General features: G+C 41.1%; 1 long non-coding RNA gene across 1 annotated transcript; it reads right to left on the bottom strand.

Moving 5' to 3' along the window:
* Positions 1-23,046: 23,046 nt before the first annotated feature.
* Positions 23,047-26,850, bottom strand: LOC135560215 (uncharacterized). The gene is made up of 3 exons (XR_010458799.1): positions 26,751-26,850; positions 23,539-23,653; positions 23,047-23,318 (listed from the first exon to the last, which is right to left on the bottom strand). It is a non-coding gene; the product is annotated as an uncharacterized LOC135560215 (long non-coding RNA).
* Between the last annotated feature and the right edge of the window lie 14 nt (positions 26,851-26,864).

Genomic DNA, 26,864 nt, shown 5'->3' with positions numbered 1-26,864 from the left:
CACAGGCAAAGTACTAAAGGAAAACGTGGTCGTCTGCTTTCCACCAGACACTAGGAGATGAATTCACCTTTCAGCAGGATAATAACCTAAAACACAAGGCTAAATATACACTGGAGTTGCTTAGCAAGAATACAGTGAATGTTCTTGAGTGGCAGAGTTACAGTTTTGACTTTAATCTACTTGAAAATCTATGGCAAGACCTGAAAATGGTTGTCTAGCAATGATCAACAACAAATTGGACAGAGCTTAAAGAAATTTGAAAAGAATAATGTGCAAATGTTGCGCAATCCAGGTGTTGAAAGCTCTTAGAGACTTAGAGATGCAGAAAGACTCACAGCTGTAATCGCTGCCAAAGGTGCTAATACAAAGTATTGATGTAAAGACTTAAAGAAATATGTCTGTATTTCATTTTCAAAAATGTAGCAAAAAAATACAAAAAACATGTTTTCACTTTGTCATAATGGGGTATTGTGTGTAGATGGTTCAGACATGTTTTAAAAAAAATACATTTTGAATTCAGGCAGTAACACAATAGTAATAATAATAATAAGTCAAGGGGAATGATAACTTTTTGAAAATATCCTAAAAAAGGGGAAATTCTGTACTGTCGCCTTATATGAAACATTCTATCTCAAATGTAAAATACTGGAGTATAGAGCCATATATACTTTTGGGCTTCACTGTCCAAATGCAAATGGAGGGGAGTGTATGACCCATAAATTATTCTGATTGTTCAGATACCCTTACTTCTGCAACATTAGCTCACACTTGCTGTATGAGACTGTTGTTAAGGTTTCTGCTCCTTGTGGTTTTGTAGTGAACAAGCTCCATATCTACTTCCCTATTTAAACAATCCTCTGACTCAGTCACACACCTTACTATGAAGTCAGACTAACAGTATGTAGCTGTCTGAAAAATGGCATTGTTCATCCCTGATATGGCTGGTCATCTGTTCTTGGTCATCCTCCTTTTTGGTGAGTTATTTCTACATTTCTACAGTTTCATCATCTGTTTGTTCTACAGGATATTCCTCTTCTTCTCTCCCCTCTTTTAGTCTTTTACTTTTTACCCTTTTACTTTAGGAACTCTTGATATTTCTGAATCTCATGGCTATGATGAGTGTCTTGTATCTTATTCCATTAATCATCTTATTTATTTATTTCTCTCTATCATTATTTTACAATTTGTTCAGATAAGAATGACCACTGCTTGATCCCCATTAATGCATTACAGTAGATTACGCTACTTTACCAACTTGTGTGAAGTGTTCAGGTGTCTCCTGTTAAAACATACTTTTAGAATGGCAGATGATAATCTATTTGATCATTTCTAGATACGTTCCAATCCATCAAAGCCCAAAGGTCAGTATCATTATTATGAGTTTTTAGTTACCCAGTAAAAATATAATAATAATCATTGTATATATTCTTATCATTCACATATAACATTAGCTGATAGCATATCCATCTGACACTCTGAATTCAAAAGGAATTACAGATAAATGATTAATACAATACAGTGCTGAAGGTTGGCAGTTTATATCTGTATACAGTGAACCTACTTCTGTCCAAATTCAGGCTAAAATAAATGTCTATAGCTGTAAACACTGCAAACACTGTTCTGCTCAGTTGGTCCTCTAGAAACACGCTATTATTGTCTTTTGTAAAGAGCTGTTGCATGAAGCAATATATTATATCCCCATTATTTACCATACTATCGCTGGGAATTATTCTCAAAGATCTAGGGTCTGAGAAAGCAAAGTGTGATTGTTTTATGTTTAATGGCTGACAGTACATTTCCCAAACCAGTAACAAAATGCTCAGTTCTTCTGTCCTCTCAGATCTTCCTCAACACAATCTGGAATATTTTTTTGTATGTTGTAATAATCCATTACTTAAAACAATATATACTTCACATACTATGATTATATGAAGAAATGGACCTTATTATCAAAATCCTTTAGTCTAAATAACATGAAGATAAATGTTTTTAGACATTAAATGTTGATAGATTTACTTGATTTTATAATAGACATATTTAAATCCAATTGAATGGTTGTTAGTACATTTCTCAAAACAAGTCAAACATTTGAAATACTCCTCTCTTCTGATCTTACAGGCCCTCCTCTTCCCAGGTTGACGGTGAGTCCTGCAGTCATCAGAGAGAGAGACTCAGTTCAGCTGAGCTGTGAGACTCCTCCATCCGTCTCCGTGTCTCAGTGTTATCTCTTCACTGAGAAGGGAGACTATAAACCATCCTGTCGGCAGACACTCACAGGGACTGAGCTCCTCTCGTGGTCAGATCAACGTTCACCTGCTGTGGTCAACGTGAGATGTTACTACTACGCTATTGGTAGTTCTTCCCCATCATCTCACAGTGTCCCTGGCTCAGTAACTGTCCAAGGTAAGCAGGTTATTTACATCATTGTGAACATGACCCTCCTATTATATATTACCATATTCTGAGATTCAATCAGCAAAAAATCAAATCAAATTTTATTTGTCACATACACATGGTTAGCAGATGTTAATGCGAGTGTAGGGAAATGCTTGTGCTTCTAGTTCCGACAATGCAGTAATAACCAACGAGTAATCTAGCTAACAATTCCAAAACTACTACCTTATACACATAAGTGTACAGGGATAAAGAATATGTACATAAAGATATATGAATGAGTGATGGTACAGAGCGGCATAGGCAAGATGCAGTAGATGGTATCGAGTAGAGTATATACATATGAGATGAGTATGTAAACAAAGTGGCATAGTTTAAAGTGGCTAGTGATACATGTATTACATAAAGATGCAGTAGATGATATAGAGTACAGTATATACGTATACATATGAGATAGATAATGTAGGGTATGTAAACATTATATTAAGTAGCATTGTTTAAAGTGGCTAGTGATATATTTTACATCAATTCCCATCAATTCCCATTATTAAAGTGGCTGGAGTTGAGTCAGTGTGTTGGCAGCAGCCACTCAATGTTAGTGGTGGCTGTTTAACAGTCTGATGGCCTTGAGATAGAAGCTGTTTTTCAGTCTCTCGGTCCCAGCTTTGATGCACCTGTACTGACCTCGCCTTCTGGACGATAGCCGGGTGAACAGGCAGTGGCTCGGGTGGTTTTTGTCCTTGATGATATTTATGTCCTTCCTGTGACATCGGGTGGTGTAGGTGTCCTGGAGGGCAAGTAGTTTGCCCCCGTTGATGCGTTGTGCAGACCTCACTACCCTCTGGAGAGCCTTACGGTTGTGGGCGGAGCAGTTGTAAATCAAAACTAGGTGTGGAACTGACGTCTGTGCCCGTTGGGCAAATGCTATTTTTTATCTTATTTTGAACATTTTGACTTTGCATAGTGAAAGACTGCGGGCTCTACAGTATATTGTTATGTGCAGAATAGTGTTCCTTGTACTTCATTAAGTTGTTGTCCTCTCCCAACAGGTCAGAAACCAAATATTACAGTCAGTCTGAAAGGGAACCTCATCCTCACCTGTTTAATTCCTGGCTCTGTCAGTAATGACACCACCTGTAACCTGTATGTTGGAGAGAAGAGTAAGTGTCTTTTTAGAGCACAAATCTGGAAGAAGAAACACAAAGATTCCGAATGCTGGTTCTGTCAATTCTCTGTGGCTGAGAGTGATCTGATCAGTTGTCTACAGTCAGTGAGGCGTAAGGAGGTGAGCTGTGACTACAGAGTGAGCTCAGGACCAAACTCTCTCTCTCCACGCAGTGATTGGAACAGCTTTACATGTGAGTCATTATTATTATTATACAATAATAATCTATCCGTGCAGCAGGTCTTCATGATCTGACTCCCCTTACATTTTTTAGTATGACTATATTCATTCTGACCCTCTGTCCCTCCATCCCCCACTCACTCACTCACTCACTCACTCACTCACTCACTCACTCACTCACTCACTCACTCACTCACTCACTCACTCACTCACTCACTCACTCACTCACTCACTCACTCACTCACTCACTCACTCACTCACTCACTCTTTGCTTGCTCCTTCGAGCACAGCACCTTGACATATGGATCTCTACACTGTCTTATTCTGGGCCAGGTCCCAGGCTGATCTGGTGTTGAGTCCCAGGTTGTGTAGGTCGTCCCCCAACTGGCCGGACCACCTGGCTCTCGGTCTTCCTCTTGGGTGTGACCAGTTGGGGGAATGCTCCTTGAGGATGAGGGCAGGCAGGGAGCTACTGCCACCAAATAACATTCTGACCCACAAACTAAAGACCCCATTCCAACCCCAAAGTGGTTGTAAATCTAGTGGGAGTTCACATCAGTGATCCAACAACTACACAGACAACCTCTACAGCAGGGAGACAAAAAGGGGTTAGCTTTGGTAATGTGTAAGTGTAGCTGTTGGAATGTCTTTCTCTGTAGTTCATTGTGTTGAAGATGGAGGATGTTGTTAAGAACACTTTACAGTAGAAACCTTATGTAATTTGTTCATAGATATGAAACCAGTCTCATCACCAACGCCTGGAATCATTTCCACAAGAATTACAAATTAATTTTTGAACTGGTTCAGTGTTTAGATCATGTCTGTACACTGTTAAGCTTCAGCTGTTAGTTACATGGGGACCTTATTCTAGGAAGCTGATAACAACAATCAACACCTTATCTGTCCTGAAAGACTTGATCACCTTATGAATTGGTCTCATCATCTCTATAATGAGGAGAAATATAATCTACCAGGGCAGGAAGCAATCTGTCCGTAGTGATTTTATAGTCCTACTTTTCCCACTTTGAATAGACAAGTTATGAAGGTATTTCAAAAGGACAACAACACCATGATGATCATTAATACAATCATGAATAAAATGCTAATTTCATTAATGTGTTTTCTCAGTGGGTTTGATTCCAGGTCCTAGATCTACTTTGCCTCCCAGCACTACAGAAGGTGTGTTGGACCTCTAAATGACCATCTCTGCAAATACCAATTGTAGTCAAGGGTTTAGATTAATGCTTTATCTTATTCTTGTGTCATCATATTGCTTCCCACTAGTTTTGACTGTTACTTCTACTTTGACCCGAGACACCACAGTGAGACCAACTACCAGTAAGTAGATCCACTCATTTTAACTGACATGTATATTTTTGTTTACATTAATTCACTAAAGCTCCATCTGATTTATGAATTGACCCATTCATAGCTGCTGTAATTTCATCTAGATTTGTGCACTTTTAGTCCATCTGATTTGTAGGTCATGTGTAGTGTACTTCTCTATTTCTGCTTATTGAATGACCTAATAAATTAAATGAATTTACATTTGTTCTTGTGTCTCCTTTCACCAGGTTTGACCTCTCCTTTGACCCCCAGCAGAGCAGTGAATCCTACATCAGGTGAGTTGGTCATCTTTCTCTAGTTAGCAGATAGGACCTAAACAAATAGACTAGCTTTATTGAACCCAGGTTTTAACTCACAAATTTCCCCTGATTAAAAAAAAGATGTTCATTTTTGGAAAAATAACGTTCCCGTAGTAAACGGGATAATTTGTCAGGACAAGATGCTAGAATATGCATACAATTGACGGCTTAGGATAGAAACACTCTAAAGTTTCCAAAACTGTAAAAATATTGTCTGTGAGTATAACAGAACTGATGTTGCAGGCGAAAGCCTGAGAAAAATCCAATCCGGAAGTGCCTCATGTTTTGAAAGCGCTGCGTTCCAATGCGTCCCTATTGAGCAGTGAATGGGCCATTCACTGCTCAATAGGGACGCATTGGAACGCAGCGCTTTCAAAACATGAGGCACTTCCGGATTGGATTTTTCTCAGGTCAACCAGATTACTTTTTCTCCGGATTCCCCAAGGTGTCTACAGCATTGTTACGTAGTTTTACGCATTTATGTTGAAGAATACCCGTAAGCGGCTACATTGCGCAACTGGTCACCTGATGCTCCCAGAGAGATTCTCGTGTAAAATACAGAGGTAGCCATTATTCCAATGGTCCTACTGAAAAACAAATTGTCCCGGTGGATATATTATCGAATAGATATTTGAAAAACACCTTGAGGATTGATTGTAAACAACGTTTGCCAAGTTTCTGTCGATATTATGGAGCTAACTTGGAATATTTTTAGGCGTTTTCGTGACTGCAAAAAAAAACTCAATCAGGACTTACCAGTGACTCGCTCAATACTGAAGTGGTCAGATGACACGCATGCTAAGCTACAGGACTGTTTTTCTAGCACAGACTGGAATATGTTTTGGGATTCATCCAATGGCATTGTGGAGTATACCACATCAATCACCGACTTCATCTGAACGTACATATGCCACTCAGAAGCCATGGATTACAGGCAACATCCGCACTGAGCAAAAAGCTAGGCTGCCTCTTTCAAGGAGCGGGACACTAATCCGGATGCTTATAAGAAATGCCCCTATGCCCTCCGACAAACCACCAAACAGGCAAAGCATTAATACAAGGCTAAGATTGAATCTAACTACACTGGCTCTGATGCTCGTCGGATAAAGCAGGCTTGCAAACAATTCTTCTACGGATTACAAAGGGAAATCCAACTGTGAGCTGCCCAGTGACGAAAGCCTACCAAACGAGCTAAATCCCTTCTATGCTTTCTTCAAGGCAAGCAACACTGAACCATGCATGAGATCGCCAGCTGTTTCGGACGACTTTGAGATCACGCTCTCCGTAGCTGATGTGAGTAAGACATTTAAACAGGTCAACATTCACAAGGCTGCAGGGCCACACGGATTTCCAGGATGCATATTGAGAACATGCACTGACCAACTGGCAAGTGTCTTCACTAACATTTTCAACCTCTCCCTGACCGAGTCTGTAATAACGACATGTTCAAGCAGACCACCATAGTCCCTGTGCCCAAGAATGCCACGGTAATCTGCTTAATCAAATCAAATCAAATGTATTTATATAGCCCTTCGTACATCAGCTGATATCTCAAAGTGCTGTACAGAAATAACTACTGGCCAGTAGCACTCACATCGGTAGCCATGACGTGCTTTCAAAAGCTGGTCATGGCTCACATCAACACCATCATCCCACCGTCTCCACACTGCATTTTCCCACCTGGACAAAAGGAACACCTACGTGAGAATGCTGTTTGTTGACTAAAGCTCAGCGTTCAACACCATAGTTCCCCTTAAAGCTCATCACTAAGCTAAGTACCCAGGGCCTAAAATCCTCCCTCTGCAACTGGATCCTGGACTTCCTGACGAGCCGCCCCCAGGTTGTAAGGGTAGGCAACAAAAAAATCTGCCTCATTGATACTCAACACAGGGGGAAGTCAAATGTGCGTGTTGAGTCCCCTCATGTACTACCTGTTCACCCACGTCTGCGTGGTCATGCACGTCTCCAACACCGTCATTAAGTTTGCCGACGACACAATGGTGACAATGATGAGACAGCCTATAGGGAGGAGGTCAGAGACCTGTCAGTGTGATGCCAAGACAACAAGCGCTTCCTCAGCCTCCCCCCCATTCACATCGACAGGGCTGTAGTTCGAGAGCTTCAACTTCCTTTCTGTCCACATCACTAACAAACTATCATGGTCCTAACACAGCAAGACAGTCGTGAAGAAGGCATGACAATGTCTATCCCCTCTCAGGAGACCGAAAAGATTTGGCATGGGTCCTCAGAGCCTCAAAAAGTTATAGAGCTACACCATAGAGAGCATCCTGACTGATTGCATCACCACTTGGTTTGGCAACTAATCGGCATCCGACCGCAGAGGTTAGTGCGTACGGCCCAGTACATCTCTTGGGACAAGATTCCTGCCATCCAGGACATCTATATCAGGCGGGGTCAGAGAGAGGCCCTTAAAATTGTCAAAGACTCCAGCCACCCATTTACATTACATTTAAGTCATTTAGCAGACGCTCTTATCCAGAGCGACTTACAAATTGGTGCGTTCACCTTAAGACATCCAGTGGAACAGCCACTTTACAATAGTGCATCTAAATCTTTTAAGGGGGTGAGAAGGATTACTTTATCCTATCCTAGGTATTCCTGAAAGAGGTGGGGTTTCAGGTGTCTCCGGAAGGTGGTGATTGACTCCGCTGTCCTGGCGTCGTGAGGGAGTTTGTTCCACCATTGGGGGGCCAGAGCAGCGAACAGTTTTGACTGGGCTGTGCGGGAACTGTACTTCCTCAGTGGTAGGGAGGCGAGCAGGCCAGAGGTGGATGAACGCAGTGCCCTTGTTTGGGTGTAGGGCCTGATCAGAGCCTGGAGGTACTGAGGTGCCGTTCCCCTGACAGCTCCGTAGGCAAGCACCATGGTCTTGTAGCGGATGCGAGCTTCAACTGGAAGCCAGTGGAGAGAGCGGAGGAGCGGGGTGGCGTGAGAGAACTTGGGAAGGTTGAACACCAGACGGGCTGCGGCGTTCTGGATGAGTTGTAGGGGTTTAATGGCACAGGCAGGGAGCCCAGCCAACAGCGAGTTGCAGTAATCCAGACGGGAGATGACAAGTGCCTGGATTAGGACCTGCGCTGCTTCCTGTGTGAGGCAGGGTCGTACTCTGCGGATGTTGTAGAGCATGAACCTACAAGAACGGGCCACCGCCTTGATGTTAGTTGAGAACGACAGGGTGTTGTCCAGGATCACGCCAAGGTTCTTAGCGCTCTGGGAGGAGGACACAATGGAGTTGTCAACCGTGATGGCGAGATCATGGAACGGGCAGTCCTTCCCGGGAGGAAGAGCAGCTCCGTCTTGCCGAGGTTCAGCTTGAGGTGGTGATCCGTCATCCACACTGATATGTCTGCCAGACATGCAGAGATGCGATTCGCCACCTGGTCATCAGAAGGGGGAAAGGAGAAGATTAATTGTGTGTCGTCTGCATAGCAATGATAGGAGAGACCATGTGAGGTTATGACAGAGCCAAGTGACTTGGTGTATAGCGAGAATAGGAGAGGGCCTAGAACAGAGCCCTGGGGGACGCCAGTGGTGAGAGCGCGTGGTGAGGAGACAGATTCTCGCCACACCACCTGGTAGGAGCGACCTGTCAGGTAGGACGCAATCCAAGCGTGGGCCGCGCCGGAGATGCCCAACTCGGAGAGGGTGGAGAGGAGGATCTGATGGTTCACAATATCGAAGGCACCCAAGTCATGAACTGTTCTCTCTGCTACTGCATGGCAAGTGGTATTGGATTGCCAAGTCCAGGTCCAAAAGGCTCCTTAACAGCTTCTACCCCCAAGCTATAAGACTGCTGAAGAGTTCATGAAATGGCTAACCAGACTATTTGCATTGACCCCTTTTTTATTCTGCTGCTACTCTTTGTTTATTACCTATAAATAGTCACTTTACACCTTCCTACGTCTACATACTACCTGAATTTCCTCCTTTATATTGCCTCGCTATTGTTATTTTATTGTGTTGCTTTTTAAAAAGTGTTTTTATTTAATTAATTAATTATTGAAAAAATTAAAGAAAGGTAGCAAATATTTTCTTACATTAAAAAATGCATTGTTGATACAAAGTGTTTCATGGTAAGGTTGTATTGTAACACCTGTTGTATTCGACGCATGTGCATAACGATGGTCATTATGGACAAACAGTTCAATTTTTCTGTCATCAGACCAGGGGATAATTCTCCAAAAAGTACGATCTTTGTCCCCATGTGCAGTTGCAAACCATAGTCTGGCTTTTTTATGGCGTTATTGGAGCAATGGCTTCTTCCTTGCTGAGCGGCCTTTCAGGTTATGTTGATTTAGGACTCATTTTACTGTGGATAAATATACTTTTGTACCTGTTTTCTCCAGCATCTTCACAAGGTCCTTTGCTGTTGTTCTGGGATTGATTTGCACTTTTCGCACCAAAGTACGTTCATCTCCAGGAGACCGAATGTGTCCCTTCCTGAGCGGTATGACGGCTGTGTGGTCTCATGGTGTTTATACTTGCGTACTATTATTTGTACAGATGAACGTGGTACCTTCAGGGGTTTGGAAATTGCTCCCAAAGATGAACCAGACTTGTGAAGTTCTCCAATTTCTTTTAAGGTCTTGGCTGATTTCTTTTGCTTTTCCCATGATGTCAAGCAAATAGGCACTGAGTTCGAAGGTAGGCCTTGTAATACATCCACAGGTACACCTCCAATTGACGCAGATGATGTCAATTAGCTTATCAGAAGCTTCTAAAGCCATGGCATCATTTTCTGGATTTTTCCAAGCTGTTTAAAGGCACAGTCAACTTAGTGTATGTAAACTTCTGACCCACTTGAAATGTGATACAGTTAATTATAAGTGAAATAATCTGTCTGTGAACAATTGTTGGAAAAATGACTTGTGTCATGCACAAAGTAGATGCCCCTACCGACTTGCCAAAACTACAAGAAATTTGTGGAGTGGTTGAAAAATTAGTTTTAATGACTCCAAAATACAGTTGAAGTCAGAAGTATGTAAACAGAAGTATGTAAACTTCTGACTTCAAATGTATGCATAGTCACATTACACCTTCCTACATACACATTTTACCTGAGTTACCTCCAGTATATAGCCTCGCTATTGTTATTTTATTGTTACTTATTTAAATGATTTTTTATTTGATTTATTTAGAGTTTTTTAGCAAATATTTTCTAACTTTCAGCAATGCAGTGTTTTAAAGGTAAGTGTTTCATGGTAAGGTTGTATTGTAACACCTGTTGTATTCGGAGCATGTGACAAAAAAACATTTTATTTAATTTGATATGAAACAAATGTACATTTCTCTTCTCATCTCTTCTCACCAGGTTTGACCTCTCCTTTGGCCCCCTGCACAGCAGTGAATCATACATCAGGTGTGTTGGTCATCTTTAGTTAGTAAAACTGAAAATAATTTAATGATTTTATCTTACCCAGGTCTTTGTATAAATTTGAATCACAAATGTGCCTAATTACTAGAAATGAGGTTGATATTGGATTGATTAAATCATCCCATAAAGATACCTTATTGTATAACCAGATCCAATGACTGTTAACAAACTGTCTCTATCTTGCATGTGCACAGGAGGTCAAAGCTCCACAGACAGCGTTGTGAATTCAAACAGTCAAAAAAGAGTTTGGGGTAAGTGTCCTTATTTAGTAATTCCACAGCAAAAAATGCACTTGTCTTTTTCTGCTAGCTCTGACTTTGCTGGATAACTACTTTGTTGAGGGAAAATGTACTTGTTGTGATTGTGATATGTTGTTGCCTCACCAAGCTATCTTCAGATTAATGCACGTAAATCACTCTGGATAAGAGCCTCTGCTAAATTACTTGTCACGGAAATTACCATCAGGGACACCCGAAGTCAATATTAAATTAATAATTATTTATTATCAACACGCTGGAGAGGTTCCAACAAACTTAATGTACCATAGTACACGTTGGTCAGGAGCTCCACCGGGGAAGTCCCATTAGTTCTCTTATTTAGTGCTTAAACAGACAAGTTATATTTGCAAGATTTAGCTTATTCATAATTTATAATTAATTCATCATTAACGTTTGGTTCATGCATGTGACCAACAAATACCTCACGAGGCTTCTTCTCTTCAAGCTGAGACTTTGAAACTGAGACACCCCTTTCGGTTTTCAAAACAATGTTCTTGGCGCACTGATAGTGAGGATTCCTCCCAGTCACGATCAATCAGTCAGTTGCATGGACCCAGTCCAATTGGTTATTAGAAAAGCACAAACATAACATTTTCCTTCACAGACTCAAATGTAAAACGCTTAGCTGACTAGCTGTCTTTTCTCACATATATGAAAACGGAAACGTTTACCAAGACTACTAATAAAGTGGTATTCTAACACCTGTCTATAATTGAAGAATTTACATTTTGATTAAGAGCTAATGTCATCATGTCACTAAACAGCGGTGCAACTATGGCAGGCAACAGTGTGTATGGCTTCTGGAGTGGGCGTGTTCTGGATGGGATTGACAGTTGTCTATCTCTGCAGGAGGACCAGTGAGTACTTCTGATTCTGCATAACAAATAATTTGCTTCTTTGACATGGGTTAATCTTTCAACTCCTTTTGGTGATATTGTGTAGTGTAGGCTATATTCAATATCATTCATTTAGCCTCATTTGTTTTTCAGAGAAAACCAATTCTCTGAGGTAAGAATTCCCTTGTGAATATGATGCAGATTGTATCAACCTTTAGTTCTGTATTGTCCATGATGAGATGTTCTTACCACAACATTCTTATATACTTTTATGTTGTACAGACCTACAGCCAGACAGGATGATCACAGACAATGTATGTTCCAAACAAAATACATCAAACACTGCACACACTACTAACACAACTACACACATGCATGTCCAAACACGTATCCTAATTTAATTTTCATTTTGTTTCTGTTGTAGGTGATTTGGTGATGGGAGCTATGAGCAGTGCAGGCATGTTGGATTCAAGAGATGCTGGGATCTATTCTCTCATCACCTTTGTACCGTCCACGTTTTTGCACTCAGGTGAGTTTGTAACAGAATGTCTTCTGTCCCTGTCTTCCTGACCTGGGACGTGAATTTGGGACCCTCTCCACAATAACACTTAATCACTCAATGCCAACCTTACTAACTTACATTTATAGTCAGAGCATCTTGAAAGCGTGAGAACAGAGCTGTAAGTCTCCAGGGTGGTTTGAGTCAGGAGGAGAAGTGTGAAGTGACATCAAGCCCTGTTATTTTCACTTCATCTGCCCCCCCCACAACCTCTTACTTGTGGCTTTGTCTCTCTCTGTGAGATGCAGGTCCTCTGCAGCAATCTGCAAATGAAGATGTAAGTACAGCAACAATAATAGCCTTGGATATAGATACAAACTTCTATCAGACAGTCTGACAGACAGTCTGAGGGATAATAAGGATCTTTCTCTCTCTCTCTTTCGTCCAGGTTGATTCAGAGAATGCAGTGGTCTACAGCCTGATCACTTCTGTACCATCCACATCTGTACCATTAGGTTTGTCTATTTAACTCTGTCCCAATGTTTCATAACATGTCAGGCTTTTTATAGGACTCAAAGTTGTTTAGGCTTGTTTGTTGGTCTGAGGTAGGTATATCAGTAAGCATGTATGTGTATAAGTTATACATAAGATAATGTGTTAGAGCATGAGAATAGAGCTGTACGTCTACAGGATGGTTTGAGTCAGGAGGAGAAGTGTGAAAGGACATTAAGTATAGCAAAGTGACATGCAACCACACACTCACTCACTCACTCACTCACTCACTCACTCACTCACTCACTCACTCACTCAGGATCCCTCTGTGTTGTACAGGTCCTTTTGAAGAAAATGGAAAGTCATCTGAAAACGACAAAGTAAGTTCAGAATCACCCACTGTGTTTGGTGATTGTGAACGGCTCTCAGTTTCAGATTGATGTTACATCCTTTTAAATTACATTACATTTACAGTACTGTAGAATTGAAGGACTGATGCTAAACTGTCTGTTTCTTTTCTCTAGTCTGATATGTATCATGTATACAGCTCAATCCCTGACAGACCAGCAACCTCAGCCCAGCCGGATGGGTTTTACAGTCTTCTGCAGACACACTGAAACTACACCACTGGCTCTCTGTATGTCTCACATAAATACTGTTTCTTTCAGGATGTCCTTTATTCATCACACATCATGTTACTTTAAATAAGTAGCTAAAACATCTACCACAGTGCCGTTTCTGTTTATAAGCGATATACAGTAAGCAGCCGCTATAGGCCCCTCCCCCCTCCCAAAATAACCGTAGGATAGTAGAATACACAACGTGCAGTTTCGAAATGTGGTTCTTCGTCAGAAGTTTTTCTCTTGTTATGTCAGTCACTCAATAAATCCCATGACAGCTAAGATTTTATAGATTGCTAGGCCCAGTTAGTTTCGCCAGCTATCTAAACCTTGTAGTAATGGCCGAATTACTGCCCAGGGGCCCTGACCTCCAGGGGGCCCCCAATAATTTTGTTAGTCACTCTCACTCAGATATCAAATGAACATGGCATAAGTCATGGCAAATGTTTAGAATTGCAGTAAATTAGCTTTAAAACCGAATGTTATTATTTCAACGACAATGGCATACTGTGTTGAATTGTAGGACATTAAGTTCTCTCCGCCCCATGGCAAAATGAGTGGAATTGCCGAACATTAACTTTAAAGCTCCAAATGTTTCTCTTCGCCACCATGAGCGGGGCCACTAAAATGTTTTGTCGGTGAGGTGGGCAAATCTCGCTTAGGGCCCCCAAAATGCTTGGAACTGCCGTAATTTACTGTATCACACATGGAAACCTGCATTGTGTTACATGCCTATCCATAATATCTGTTAATATGTTAGTATTTTTATTTGGGGATTTTGGAGGTGTCCGGGGCATACTCCCCTTTAAATATTTTAAAATATTTTTAAGTAAATGCCCAAATAAATATACATGTATTTATATATATTCTGTCATCTGTGTGATACCTCCTTCCATAACGGTTTGATAAAATTTACTAAATAAAATATATTTGTGATCAAAATCGATAGATACAGACAATTAAAAATCAATAAATATATAACATATTCATACAATGCAAAAAACAGGTAAATAGGAAATTAAGATAAATTCATCGAAATTAAGTCATTAAGATCCAGTGATATTGATAAGACATTTTTCTTGGTGAAATTAATCTTTTGTTTAAATATGGTTATAATATAAGCCCCCCCCCCAAAAAAGCTTTTTGCGGCAAAAGTTATCAACCCCAAAAGCCCAATTTTATAGCAAAAGTATTGATATTGATATTTCCCACATACTTTGTTACAAGCTACAAAATATAACATTTTGGTTTTAAAAATGTTTACATTGTTGGCAAAACTGAAAAATATAGATTACCTAAATGCTATTCAAATCTCCAAATTTCTCCATGTTTACTTGTTATTTTCCAAGTTCCCAGTTTAATTTAAACTTACTCAGCACATCAGTCGCGCCTTCAATGTGCAGTGTTGTAGACACATTCTAGCCTTGAAGTCCAATGACTGCGGAGTGGTTAAGATGTAAATGGTGTGAGAACACAACTTCATTACATTGTTTTCCAGTTACCATGAGCTTACATTCTGTTTCGATGCACACTTGAGCCCAGCGGTCAGGGTGGTCGATTATGCTATGGGGGATGGCTTTGTTTGTTGAAAAGGGGTGGCTCCCCCCTCCCCTCCCATATACACTGTACACACTGTGCATAGATCTTTCTATTGTGTTATTGACTGTACGTTTGTTTATGTGTAACTGTGTTTTTGTTTTTGTTGCACTGCTTTGCTTTATCTTGGCCAGGTCGCAGTTGTAAATGAGAACTTGTTCTCAACTGGCCTACCTAGTTAAATAAAGGTGAAATAAAATAAAATAAAAAAGAAATCCCTCTTCAATGACACCTTTAAGTTAGTAAATACAAATCCTATGTTTTTTGCTCCATTTGAAATGCTCTCTTCTGTAAAACCAAAAAGTAAGAAGAATAAATTGAATACAACCATTCCCTCATCTTTGTTAGTATTTTACATGATTTGATTTTGATCTTGATTATTCAAGATAATGCAAAAAATATGTACTGTTGTAAACGTCATATTTTCTGACCAGTGGTAAAGATCAAGGCGCTATTTTTCTTTCAGTCCATATACAGTGCATTTGGAAAGTATTCAGATCCCTTGACTTTTTCCACATTTTGTTACATTATAGCCTTATTCTAAAATGGATTAATTAGTCCCCCCCCATTAATCTACACATAATGACAAAGCAAAAACAGATTTTTAGACAAAGGCTTTTAGACAAACTGAACATTATTCAGACCCATTGTAATTCAGACCCATTACTCAGTACTTTTCTGAAGCACCTTTGGCAGCAATTACAGCCTCAAGTATTCTTGGGTATGATGCTACAAGCTTGGCACACCTGTATTTTGTGGAGTTTCTCCCATTCTTTCCAGAACATCTCATGCTCTGTTAGGCTGGATGGGGAGCGTCGCTGCACAGCTATTATCAGATCTCTCCAGAGATGTTTGATCGGGTTCAAGTCCGGGTTCTGGCTGGGCCGCTCAAGGACATTCAGAGACTTGTCCCAAAGCCACCCCTGCCTTGTCTTGGCTGTGTGCTTAAGGTCCTTATCCTAGTGGAAGGTAGTAAACCTTCGCCCCAGTCTGAGGTCCTGAGTACTCTGGAGCAGGTTTTCATCAATAATCTCTCTGTACTTTGCTCTGTTCATCTTTCCCTCGATCCTGACTAATGTCGCAGTCCCTGCTGCTGAAAAACATCCCCACAGCATGATGTTGCCACCACCATGCTTCACCATAGGTATTGTGCAAGGTTTCCTCCAGACGTGATGCTTGGCATTCAAGCCAAAGACTTCAATCTTGGGTTCATCAGACCAGAGAGTCTTGTTTCTTGTGGTCTGAGAGTCCTTAAGGTGCTGTTTGGAAAACTCTAAGCTGGCTGTCATGTGCCTTTTACTGAGCAGTGGCTTCTGTCTGGCTACTCTACCATAAAGGCCTGATTGGTGGAGTGCTGCAAAGATGGTTGTCTGTCTGGATGGTTCTCCCATCTCCACAGAGGAACTCTGGTGCTCTGTCAGAGTGACCATCAGGTTCTTGGTCACCTCTCGAACCAAGGCCCTTTCCCCCCTGATTTTCCCAGAGACAGATAATGCTTAGTCCTGGACTAAAAATATTATTCAAAGGACAATTTATAGATGATCTGTACTGTGGTTTGGTTCTACTGCGAGGGAGGCAAAGTGGCCTGCATTCTCCTGCAGCAGTCACACAGTCTACAGATCACATACCAACCAGTAAGTGTATGCTGCCACGTATCCACACCTGCAAACAGGTGCACGAGTGCACACCTGCACACGCACCCACACACACACACCACAGTAGGGTGGAAAGTTAGACGAGACTCTTGCCACATCCTGTCCTTCTGAAACTTCAGCGTATCATATTTCAGAGACTGTGTTGAGGAGATTGACAGAAGTACTGTTGAACCAAACCTCAGATACATCTAACTGAAACTATTCAACCACTTTACCTGACAATTTTAGCAAGATATAAAAAAAACTAAACTAAATTCATACCCCAAAATCACCATTATGAGAAATGTATTCATGCTTCTGACCATTACAACAAGCAACACTTGTCATGTTATATTTCCATGGAAATATTCAGTGTTGTAGTTTACTGCTTATGTATCTGCACCTCTATCTTATTAAGCTAATAACTACAGTAGATAGGAAAAATATTGCCTCTAATGCACCATATGGAGAGTCATATGGAGACACAGCAAGACTGTTTCTTGTTTCTTACTTTTGGATGTTGGCAATATATACTGTAGTTGTACATGAAACCTGCTTTTTATTGTGCAGTGTAGTTAAAAAGAAATCCTGAATAAAATATAGTTATTTCCTCTGACAGATAAGCAAATGGTTTTGGCTCATGATAGGAGCAGGAGACATTTACCTCTAATTATACCAGTTGATGGACTTTCTTTGTGGTTTCCTGTGAGTAGGCTCCTCGTCTTCCTCTCTATTAATAGAGTTCTCTCAGTCACAGACACGGTACTTATTATGTAGTTTGTGATAGTCTGTTTCTCTGAAACATTGCGTTATTCACCCCTGATCTGGCTCGTTATCTGTTTTTGATCATCCTCCTTTGCTGTGAGTTATTCCTCTGATACAACTCTTGCACTAGTATATATACACTGTGTACAGATATATCGTTGGTATTGAGTCAAATGAATTCTGGGGAGATCATTTGAGATGTGGTGATCTGTTGCCTTACTATTAGTTAATATTATATTCATGTTGACCCTGACCTCTGACATGACCTTTGACCTTTAAACAGCAGTTACTGTCTTCTTCCTTGGCATGATATGTTGCAAATGGCAGGGTAACCAAAGCAAAGAGCAGTGTCTGCCATTTTCATTTGTTAGTTTACTATTCTTCTCATGTATATTATTAATTAAAGAGCAGTATAATTCCTGACAGTGAAGCAGAGTTCAAACTGCATTCTTTGTGTGTCTTCCACTAAGATACCAGTTGCATTTACATGGAAATGTTGGTTCTGCGTCAGTCACATTACATACTGTGTTTTACAACTATCCCATGTCTTGTTATAAGAATACATGTGAAAAGCAGCACTGCAATTGTTTGAATTACATTAAATTATTACTTATCTTGTAATATATAATGATGCATTGGAACATGGTAGAAGAATGCCATAGAGTAATACTAATTACAAAAAATTACCATGAGATTGCAAAGTAAATTATTTGTATACACTACCGGTGTAGTGTAACACCTACTCATTTAAGGGTTTTTCTTTATTTTTACTATTTTCTACATTGTAGAATAATAGTGAAGACATCAAAACTATGAAATAACACATATGGAATCATGTAGTAACCAAGAAAGTGTTAATCAAATCAAAATATATTTTATATTTGAGATTTTTCAAATAGCCACCCTTTGCCTTGATGACAGCTTTGCACACTCTTGGCATTATTTCAACCAGCTTCAACATGGAATGCTTTTCTAACAGTCTTGAAGGAGTTCCCACATATGCTGAGCACTTGTTGGCTGCTTTTCCTTCACTCTGTGGTCCGACTCATCATTGGTTAGAGCATTGGGCCAGTAATCGAAAGGTTGCTAGATCAAATCCCCGAGCTGACAAGGTAAACATCTGTCGTTCTGCCCCTGAACAAGGCAGTTAACCCACTGTTCCTAGGCTGTCATTGTAAATAAGAAATTGTTATTAACTGACTTGCCTAGTTAAATAAAGGTCAAATAAAACATTAAAATAAATAATGTCAAAGTGGAATAATGTCAACAACAAAAAAAGTGTGAATGAGTATTCAACACCTTTTGTTATGGAAATCCAAAATAAGTTCAGAAGTAAAATTTAGCTAAACAAGTCGCATAATACTTTGCATGGACTCACTCTGTGTGCATTAATAGTGTTTAACATGATTTTTAATGACTATCTGATCTCTGTACCCCACACATGCAATTATCTGTAAAGTCGGTCAGTCGCGTTGTGAATTTCAAACACATATTCAAACAACAATACCAGGGAGGTTGTCTAATGCCTCACAAAGAAGGACACTTATTGGTAAAATTACACAATTACACATTGGATGGGGTATCAATGTAAACAGTCACAACAAATATACTGGAATCATTCCTAACTTAGTTGCTGGAGAGAAAGAAACCCGCTCAGAGATTTTACCATGAGGCCAATGGTGACTTTAAAACAGAGTTTAATGACGCGCAGCCATACCTTTTCCATGCTGCTCTTCGTCGTCCTCCTCGCCTTCCTGTGGAGGAACTGGGAGGTCATCTTGCAGTAACTGGGTCGCTTCCTGATGTCCCCGAGTTGACCTACAGGGGTGAAGCTCTCTCAATGAGTGACAAAGGGAGGCGACGGCGGGGCGGGGCTCCCTGAACAATGAGGGACAGAGGCGAGGCCTGGTGTGAGGGGCGGGGGACGACTGACTAACAAACCCGTACTCTGCCTCTGATGCATGTGGTGGAGCCAGGCCAACACAGGGCGGGCTTAGCAGAAAGGAGGAGGATGATGAGGAGCCAGTGAAATTGTTTACACATGGAAGACATTTTCTTGTAAAAACATCCTGTGGCGGACTGCAATAGCATCGAATAGTCCCCGCGATATGCAACTGTTCAGGGAAGTCAGGAACCAATACACACAGTCAGTCAGGAAAGCAAAGGCTAGCTTTTTCAAACAGAATTTTGCATCCTGTAGCTCTAACTCCAAAAAGTTTTGAGACACTGTGAAGTCCACGGACAACAAGCGCACCTCCTCCCAGCTGTCCACTGCGCTGAGGCTAGGCGACAAGGTCACCACCGATAAATCCATGATAATCTAATTCATCGATAACATTTCAATAAGCATTTCTCTACGGCTGGCCATGCTATCCTCCTGGCTACCCCAACCCCGGCCAACAGCTCCACACCCCTCGCAACTACTTGCCCGATCCTCCCCAGCTTCTCCTTCACCCAAATCCAGATCGCAGATGTTCTGAAAGAGCTGCAAAACCTGGACCCGTACAAATCAGCTGGGCTAGACAATCTGGACCCTCTCTTTCTAAAACTATCCACCGCCACTGTTGCAACCCCTATTACCAGTCTGTTCAACCTCTCTTTCGTTTCGTCCGAGATCCCTAAAGATTGGTAAGCTGTCGCGGTCATCCCCCTCTTCAAAGGCGATGACACTCTAGACCCAAACTGATACAGACCTATATCCATCCTGCCCTGCCTTTCTAAAGTCTTTGAAAGCCAAGTTAATAAACAGATCACTGACCATTTCGAATCCCACCGTACCTTCTCCGCTGTGCAATCCGGTTTCCGAGCTGGTCACGGGTGCACCTCAGCCACGCTCAAGGTACTAAACAATATCATAACCGCCATCGATAAAAGACAGTACCGTGTAGCCATCTTCATCGACCTGGCCAAGGCTTTCGACTCTGTCAATCACTGTATTCTTATTGGTAGACTCAATAGCCTTGTTTTCTCAAATGACTGCCTCGCCTGGTTCACCAACTACTTCGCAGATAGAGTTCAGTGTGTAAAATGTTGTCCGGACCTCTGGCAGTGTCCATGGGGGTACCACAGCGTTCAATTCTCGGGCCGACTCTTTTCTCTGTATATATCAACGATGTTGCTCTTGCTGCGGGTGATTCCCTGATCCACCTCTACGCAGACGACACCATTCTGTATACATCTGGCCCTTCTTTGGACACTGTGTTAACTAACCTCCAAATGAGCTTCAATGCCATACAACACCCCAACTGCTCTTAAACGCTAGCAAAACCAAATGCATGCTTTTCAACCATTCGCTGCCCGCACTCGCCCGCCCGACTAGCATCACTACTCTGGACGGTTTTGACCTAGAATAATTGGACAACTACAAATACCTAGGTGTTTGGCTAGACTGTAAACTCTCCTTCCAGGCTCATATCAAACCTCTCCCAATCCAAAATCAAATCCAGAATTGACTTTCTATTTCGCAACAAAGCATCCTTCACTCACGCCGCCAAACTTACCCTAGTAAAACTGACTATCCTACCAATCCTCGACTTTGGCGATGTCATCTACAAAATAGCTTCCAATACTCTACTCAGCAAATTGGATGCAGTCTATCACAGTGCCATCAGTTTCTTTTACCAACTCGCCTTATACCACCCACCACTGCGAACTGTATGCTCTAGTTGGCTGGCCCTCGCTACATATTCATCGACAGACCCACTGGCTCCAGGTCATCTACAAGTCTATGCTAGGTAAAGCTCTGCCTTATCTCAGCTCACTGGTCACGATAACAACATGCTCCAGCAGGTATATCTCATTGGTCATCCCCAAAGCCAACACCTCCTTTGGCCGCCTTTCCTTCCAGTTCTCTGCTGCCAGTGACTGGAACGAATTGCAAAAATGGCTGAATCTGGAGACTAACATTTCCCTCACTAACTTTAAACATCAGCTATCTGAGCAGCTAACTGTTCCCTGCAGCTGTACATATACCATCTGTAAATAGCCAACCCAATCTACCTACCTCATCCCCATATTGTTTTTATTTACCTTTATGCTCTTTTGCACACCAATATCATTACTTACACACCATCATCTGCTCATCTATCACTCCAGTGTTAATCTGCTATATTGGAATTACATTGCTACTATGGCCTATTTATTGCCATACCTCCTCATGACATTTGCACACACTGTAAATAGACTTTATTTCTATTGTGTTATTGACTGTACGCTTGTTTATTCCATGTGTAACTCTGTGTTGTTGTTTCTGTTGCACTGCTTTGCTTTATCTTGGCCAGGTCGCAGTGGTAAGTGAGAACTTGTTCTCAACTACCTAACCTGGTTAAGTAAAGGTGAAATAAAAAAAATAAAAGATAGGCCCCATGTGACAGCTTCAATGGCGTTGCCTATGCTCTCTTCCCGTGTATCCTTTTTCAAATCCAGGCCTTGAGGTCAACAGCATTAATGATTTATTCTTCTCCTTAGGGGTGGTTGAGTAAAAGCTGGTTAAACTTCCAGGGAATAAAGAACAAGGAGCACCAGCGGACAGCAATGCTCTGGGTTGGGTACCTTTGAATACCAAACTGAAGACCCAATTAGTTATTGCACCCCCTTGTGGACAAACTGAAGTGGTACAACATGTTGCATTGCACCATTGTGGGCACTGACCCATAACAGAAAAGTGTGAATAACTTCCCATAGCTTCATAGTTATGGGAAATGTTTGTTTTGAGATGGTTAGTTCTAACTGTATAGAAAGACTGCTACCACAAACCAGCAGCATCAAAAATTCCTTGGTGGAGAGAACAGTGAAAGACCAGTATCAGGGTCGTCCCTCAGGAGACTGGTACCAAGATATCATGTCCAGTGTGTTCCAGGCTCAGATGGATCTCAACCATCTGCGCACTCACTGTACCAGATTTCCCCAACGAATCGTGCCATGGTCGTCAACCTATGATGGATGAACAACAAAGTCCTGACTGTGTAGAAAACAACCATCAACCATCAATATTTTCCAGGAACCGGGAAGTCACTGTACTAGTGATACAATTAATCTGGCAGAAGAGGGTACTGATTAAGCAGGTGCAAGAAACAAGAACTTAACATACTGTGTATATCTATATATATATATTATATAAACTTGCATCAGTGAATCATTAAACATCTTTACAAACCCCTAGCTACCACCAACACTTCTCTACAGGAAAAGTGGAGATTACATTTTACAGCAGCTAGGTCTACACTTAAATGCCACTAACAAGTAGTACAAAAAAATGCTTTATTTAAAAACATACAATGTGGATAAAAGGAGTGCAGTCACTCTGCTGCTGCCCTCTTGCCTCATTTCCCTGTGGTTTTAGCTTCAGGAGCAGCAGTGTCCCCTTCATCACCCTCTGCAGGCTTCTGGAAAGCTTTGGCCTTTGCACCCTTCTTGGCTGCCCCTTCACCCTTGGTAGTCTTCTGTGCTTTGGGTTGATCCTCAGCTGTCCTCTCTGCCCCTTTGTCCTCTTTGACTTGGGCTTCTTAGCAGGGGCCACCTTGGAAGCAGATGCTTTTTATGCGGACTTCCTGAGTTTTCATCCTGAAAGATGAAAATGACAGGTTTGCAATGCTGCTAGTTTGTGGTAGCATCTAAGACATGAGATTCAATTTGAGAATCAATTCAACCATGGTAAAGCCCAAATAGGGAACAGTACCCATGACAAAAGTGTAAAAAAAAGTCCCTATAACCCAAAACCACTTGAACAATGCCAATAGTCATAACATAACTGAAACCACACTTGCCTCTGAAGGTTTCTCCTTCTGCTTTTTGGCTGTAGCCTTTTTCTTCTCAGCTTCTAGAGACAAGAGTTAGTGATGTGTGTGTATGCATGCAATCATAGACACAATGAGGAGAAGAGAGATCCCCATACAAGTCATTGAATGAGCAATGTTAAATGTCCTCCATTGCAATGGGTGTAGCTCAATAACAATGATCCCATACAATTGGGCAGATTATAGGGTGATGTCTAAATCCTAGGAGTGATGAGCACAATCAATTCAGTGGATTCAGTTTACCGGCTTCCTTGTCCTTAGTCTTCTTGGCTCCAACGTTGGCAGCCTTCTCCACATTGGGATCAGTGTTCTCAGTGGCCTTTGGCTTGGGCTCCTTGACCCTACCCTTGACTGCCAGCTGGCAAGGAAGAGTGAACACATATTGAGCTACATTATATTGAACAGCAAACCCATGTTCAATATGTTTGTCATATAATGTTGACTTATCTAATAAACACACCACTTTAAATTCAAAACTGGTACCATGAAGTTTGGCTCATTTGGCAGATAAGCTACAACCACATTCAGAAAATAAAGGCCATTCGCCTTGGATCACATTATTCTTGATTTCATTACTTGGGTTAACAAAGCCTAGTTGCCACAAGGAGCCTATTAAAGTAACTGTCCAGTGGAGATCTCACTTTAAAAAAAAAGTATATTCTGTTAATTTGTACCCAAATAATGTTGTGGACTCATCCGGTATAGTGATGTTATGTTTGATGCCTGAGCTCTGAGGTATGCGATGAAATCGTAGTGTGCCGATGCCCATATCACCTTATCACAAGCACGTGATCAATGACGTCCAAAGCATTGTTTCGTCGAACAATCACCTGATTGGTAGAAGACAAAAAAGCTACACTGCACACACACTCTATGGGGTGTGGGATATATTCTGTAATAATTTGGCTGCTCTAAATTCGTTGACCAGCAGGTGGCAGTACTGTGCACTTGATCAAAGCCTTGAGTAATTAACCTATTTCAGACAATTAGCTGGAAAATCTCAATGCGCCAGGAAGCTTTGTTTCCCCATCACTAATCCTATACTTGTATTTGTAGCCAAAGCATAACTTGAAAAAAAAAAAAAAAAAAACACTTACACTTGTAACACAAAACAGGGTGTTTCGATATCATTGAACATGATATCATATTGGCTGAGCTGGCCAATCAACAGAATACTTGATTTAATATTTTTTGTAACAGGTATATGCCCACACCATTCTATTATTGGGGTACGCCCTGGGCAAGATTAACAAAGGTGCTTCCCTTGGCTGAAGCCCCTGGGCCCAGAAGGCAGAAAAAAGGTCACAAATTTATACATACATTTTACATATTAGATTTGTAGTATATATTTTTTACTGCAACCGCAAACCACAGAAGGATTCAGGAGCCCGCTCTCAATGAGTGTAGACAGCTTCCTACTGCCACTCTGCTAATCTTCAGATGGGGGGAGGAGAGGTTTGGGTAAATGGGGGGCCCTGCCTTGATTGGGTAACTGAAAAAATAAACTGCATAATAACTAAATGTCAATTATGTGAGTCAGGGGCTGGGCCCACAAGGCAAAACAACAAATGAATTATTTTTTAACCAACCAAGGGAACCTGTTCTAAGTGTTCAAAATACACCAGAGAACATATTTAGCCACAGAGGTTCAATAGCTTCTAAAAAATAATTGGATTAAATGTAATCACAAGAGCATGCAGTGTTTGTGTTTGGCCTCCACCAGCAGCAAGAACAGCTTCAATGCGCCTTGGCATAGATTTTGGTAGTTACAGGTTGCCTACAGTGAGGAAGGCTGCAAGTTGGGCAGCATACATGCCAAATGTACAGCTTGTTGTGTTGTGGCCATAGACATAATACATCGATTTTTGGATCCTCTTATCCTGGCCTTTTGAGTGGAAACTCGTGGGTACACTAGCAATGGCTGCCAGTCCTGATCTGAACTGGAACTGCCATCCATGGATGATATGTAGTTGGTTGCAGCTGTCTGTTTGCATATCTCAATATAAAAATTGCGGGAAAAAAATAATTTGGAAAGCAAATGTCTACAGCTGAAAATAGAAGACTGTCTCTAGAACCAATATAATTCTCAAAAGCTGGTTAAACTTCCAGGGAATAAAGAACAAGGAGCACCAGCGGACAGCAATGCTCCATCTACTGTATGCTGCTCTGTACCATCACTCATTCATATATCCTTATGTACATATTCTTTATCCCCTTACACTGTGTATAAGACAGTAGTTTTGGAATTGTTAGTTAGATTACTTGTTGGTTATCACTGCATTGTCGGAACTAGAAGCACAAGCATTTCGCTACACTCGCATTAACATCTGCTAACCATGTGTATGTGACAAATAAAATTTGATTTGATTTGATGATTTGGGTACCTTTGCATACCAAACTGAAGACCCAGTTAGTTATTGCACCCCCTTGTGGACAAACTGAAGTGGTACAACATGTTGCATTGCACCATTGTGGGCACTGACCCATAACAGAACAGTTTTGAATAACTTCCCATAGCTTCATAGTTATGGGAAATGTTTGTTTTGAGATGGTTAGTTCTAACTGTATAGAAAGACTGCTACCACAAACCAGCAGCATCAAAAATTCCATGGTGGAGAGAACAGTGAAAGACCAGTATCAGGGTCGTCCCTCAAGAGACTGGTACCAAGATATCATGTCCAGTGTGTTCCAGGCTCAGATGGATCTCAACCATCTGCACACTCACTGTACCAGATTTTCCCAACGAATCGTGCCATGGTCATCAACCTATGATGGATGAACAACAAAGTCCTGACTGTGTAGAAAACAACCATCAACCATCAATATTTTCCAGGAACCGGGAAGTCACTGTACTAGCGATACAATTAATCTGGCAGAAGAGGGTACTGATTAAGCAGGAGCAAGAAACAAGAACTTAACAGCTTTATATATATATATAAAAAACGCTATATAAAAACGTTAGTTTAAAAACAGCAACTGCATTCTCAGCCTACACAGGTTCAATGTTATGCACTTCAAGCAAAGCACGCGGTTTATCTGAACGGGCACTGAAATGTAGGTACCAGTCAGAGCATTAAAGGTAAAATGATCAGTCCGAGTAGTGTGAACTCGCTTTTTCTTCTCTCCTCCGTTCCTTCCATCCATCCTTTCCTTTACTGCGCTTATCAGTTTACCGTCATTGCTCTGGCATGTTATTAAACGTGACTCACCAAACATAAATTAAATATGAAAACCCTTCTACATTTTAGAGATTCTAAAACTCTCAACCACAAATGCAGGGTTTTTGTAGTTAAACATTGTGCAGCTGTTAAAAAATTAAAACAAAAGGTCGAAGATAAATATTTTTCTCCGAAAGAAAAGTTAGTTTGTTGGTTTTAAAAATGTAATTGCCTGCAATAATGATACAAAATGCAATTTGTTAAAGACAGGTAGCTTTAGAACCTAAATATAATTACCGATAAATGATTCTGAATGTTCAGCCTCCTTGTCCTCTGCAACACGACGTTAGCCCATAGTTGTCATATGAGACATCTGTGGTTTTCCTGTGAACAAGCTCCACATCTGCTGTT

The sequence above is a fragment of the Oncorhynchus nerka genome, linkage group LG15, assembly GCF_034236695.1.
Source record: "Oncorhynchus nerka isolate Pitt River linkage group LG15, Oner_Uvic_2.0, whole genome shotgun sequence".
Lineage (NCBI taxonomy): Eukaryota > Metazoa > Chordata > Actinopteri > Salmoniformes > Salmonidae > Oncorhynchus > Oncorhynchus nerka.
The sequence above is the reverse complement of the archived record's forward strand: the minus strand, read 5'-3'. Positions and strand labels throughout refer to the sequence as shown.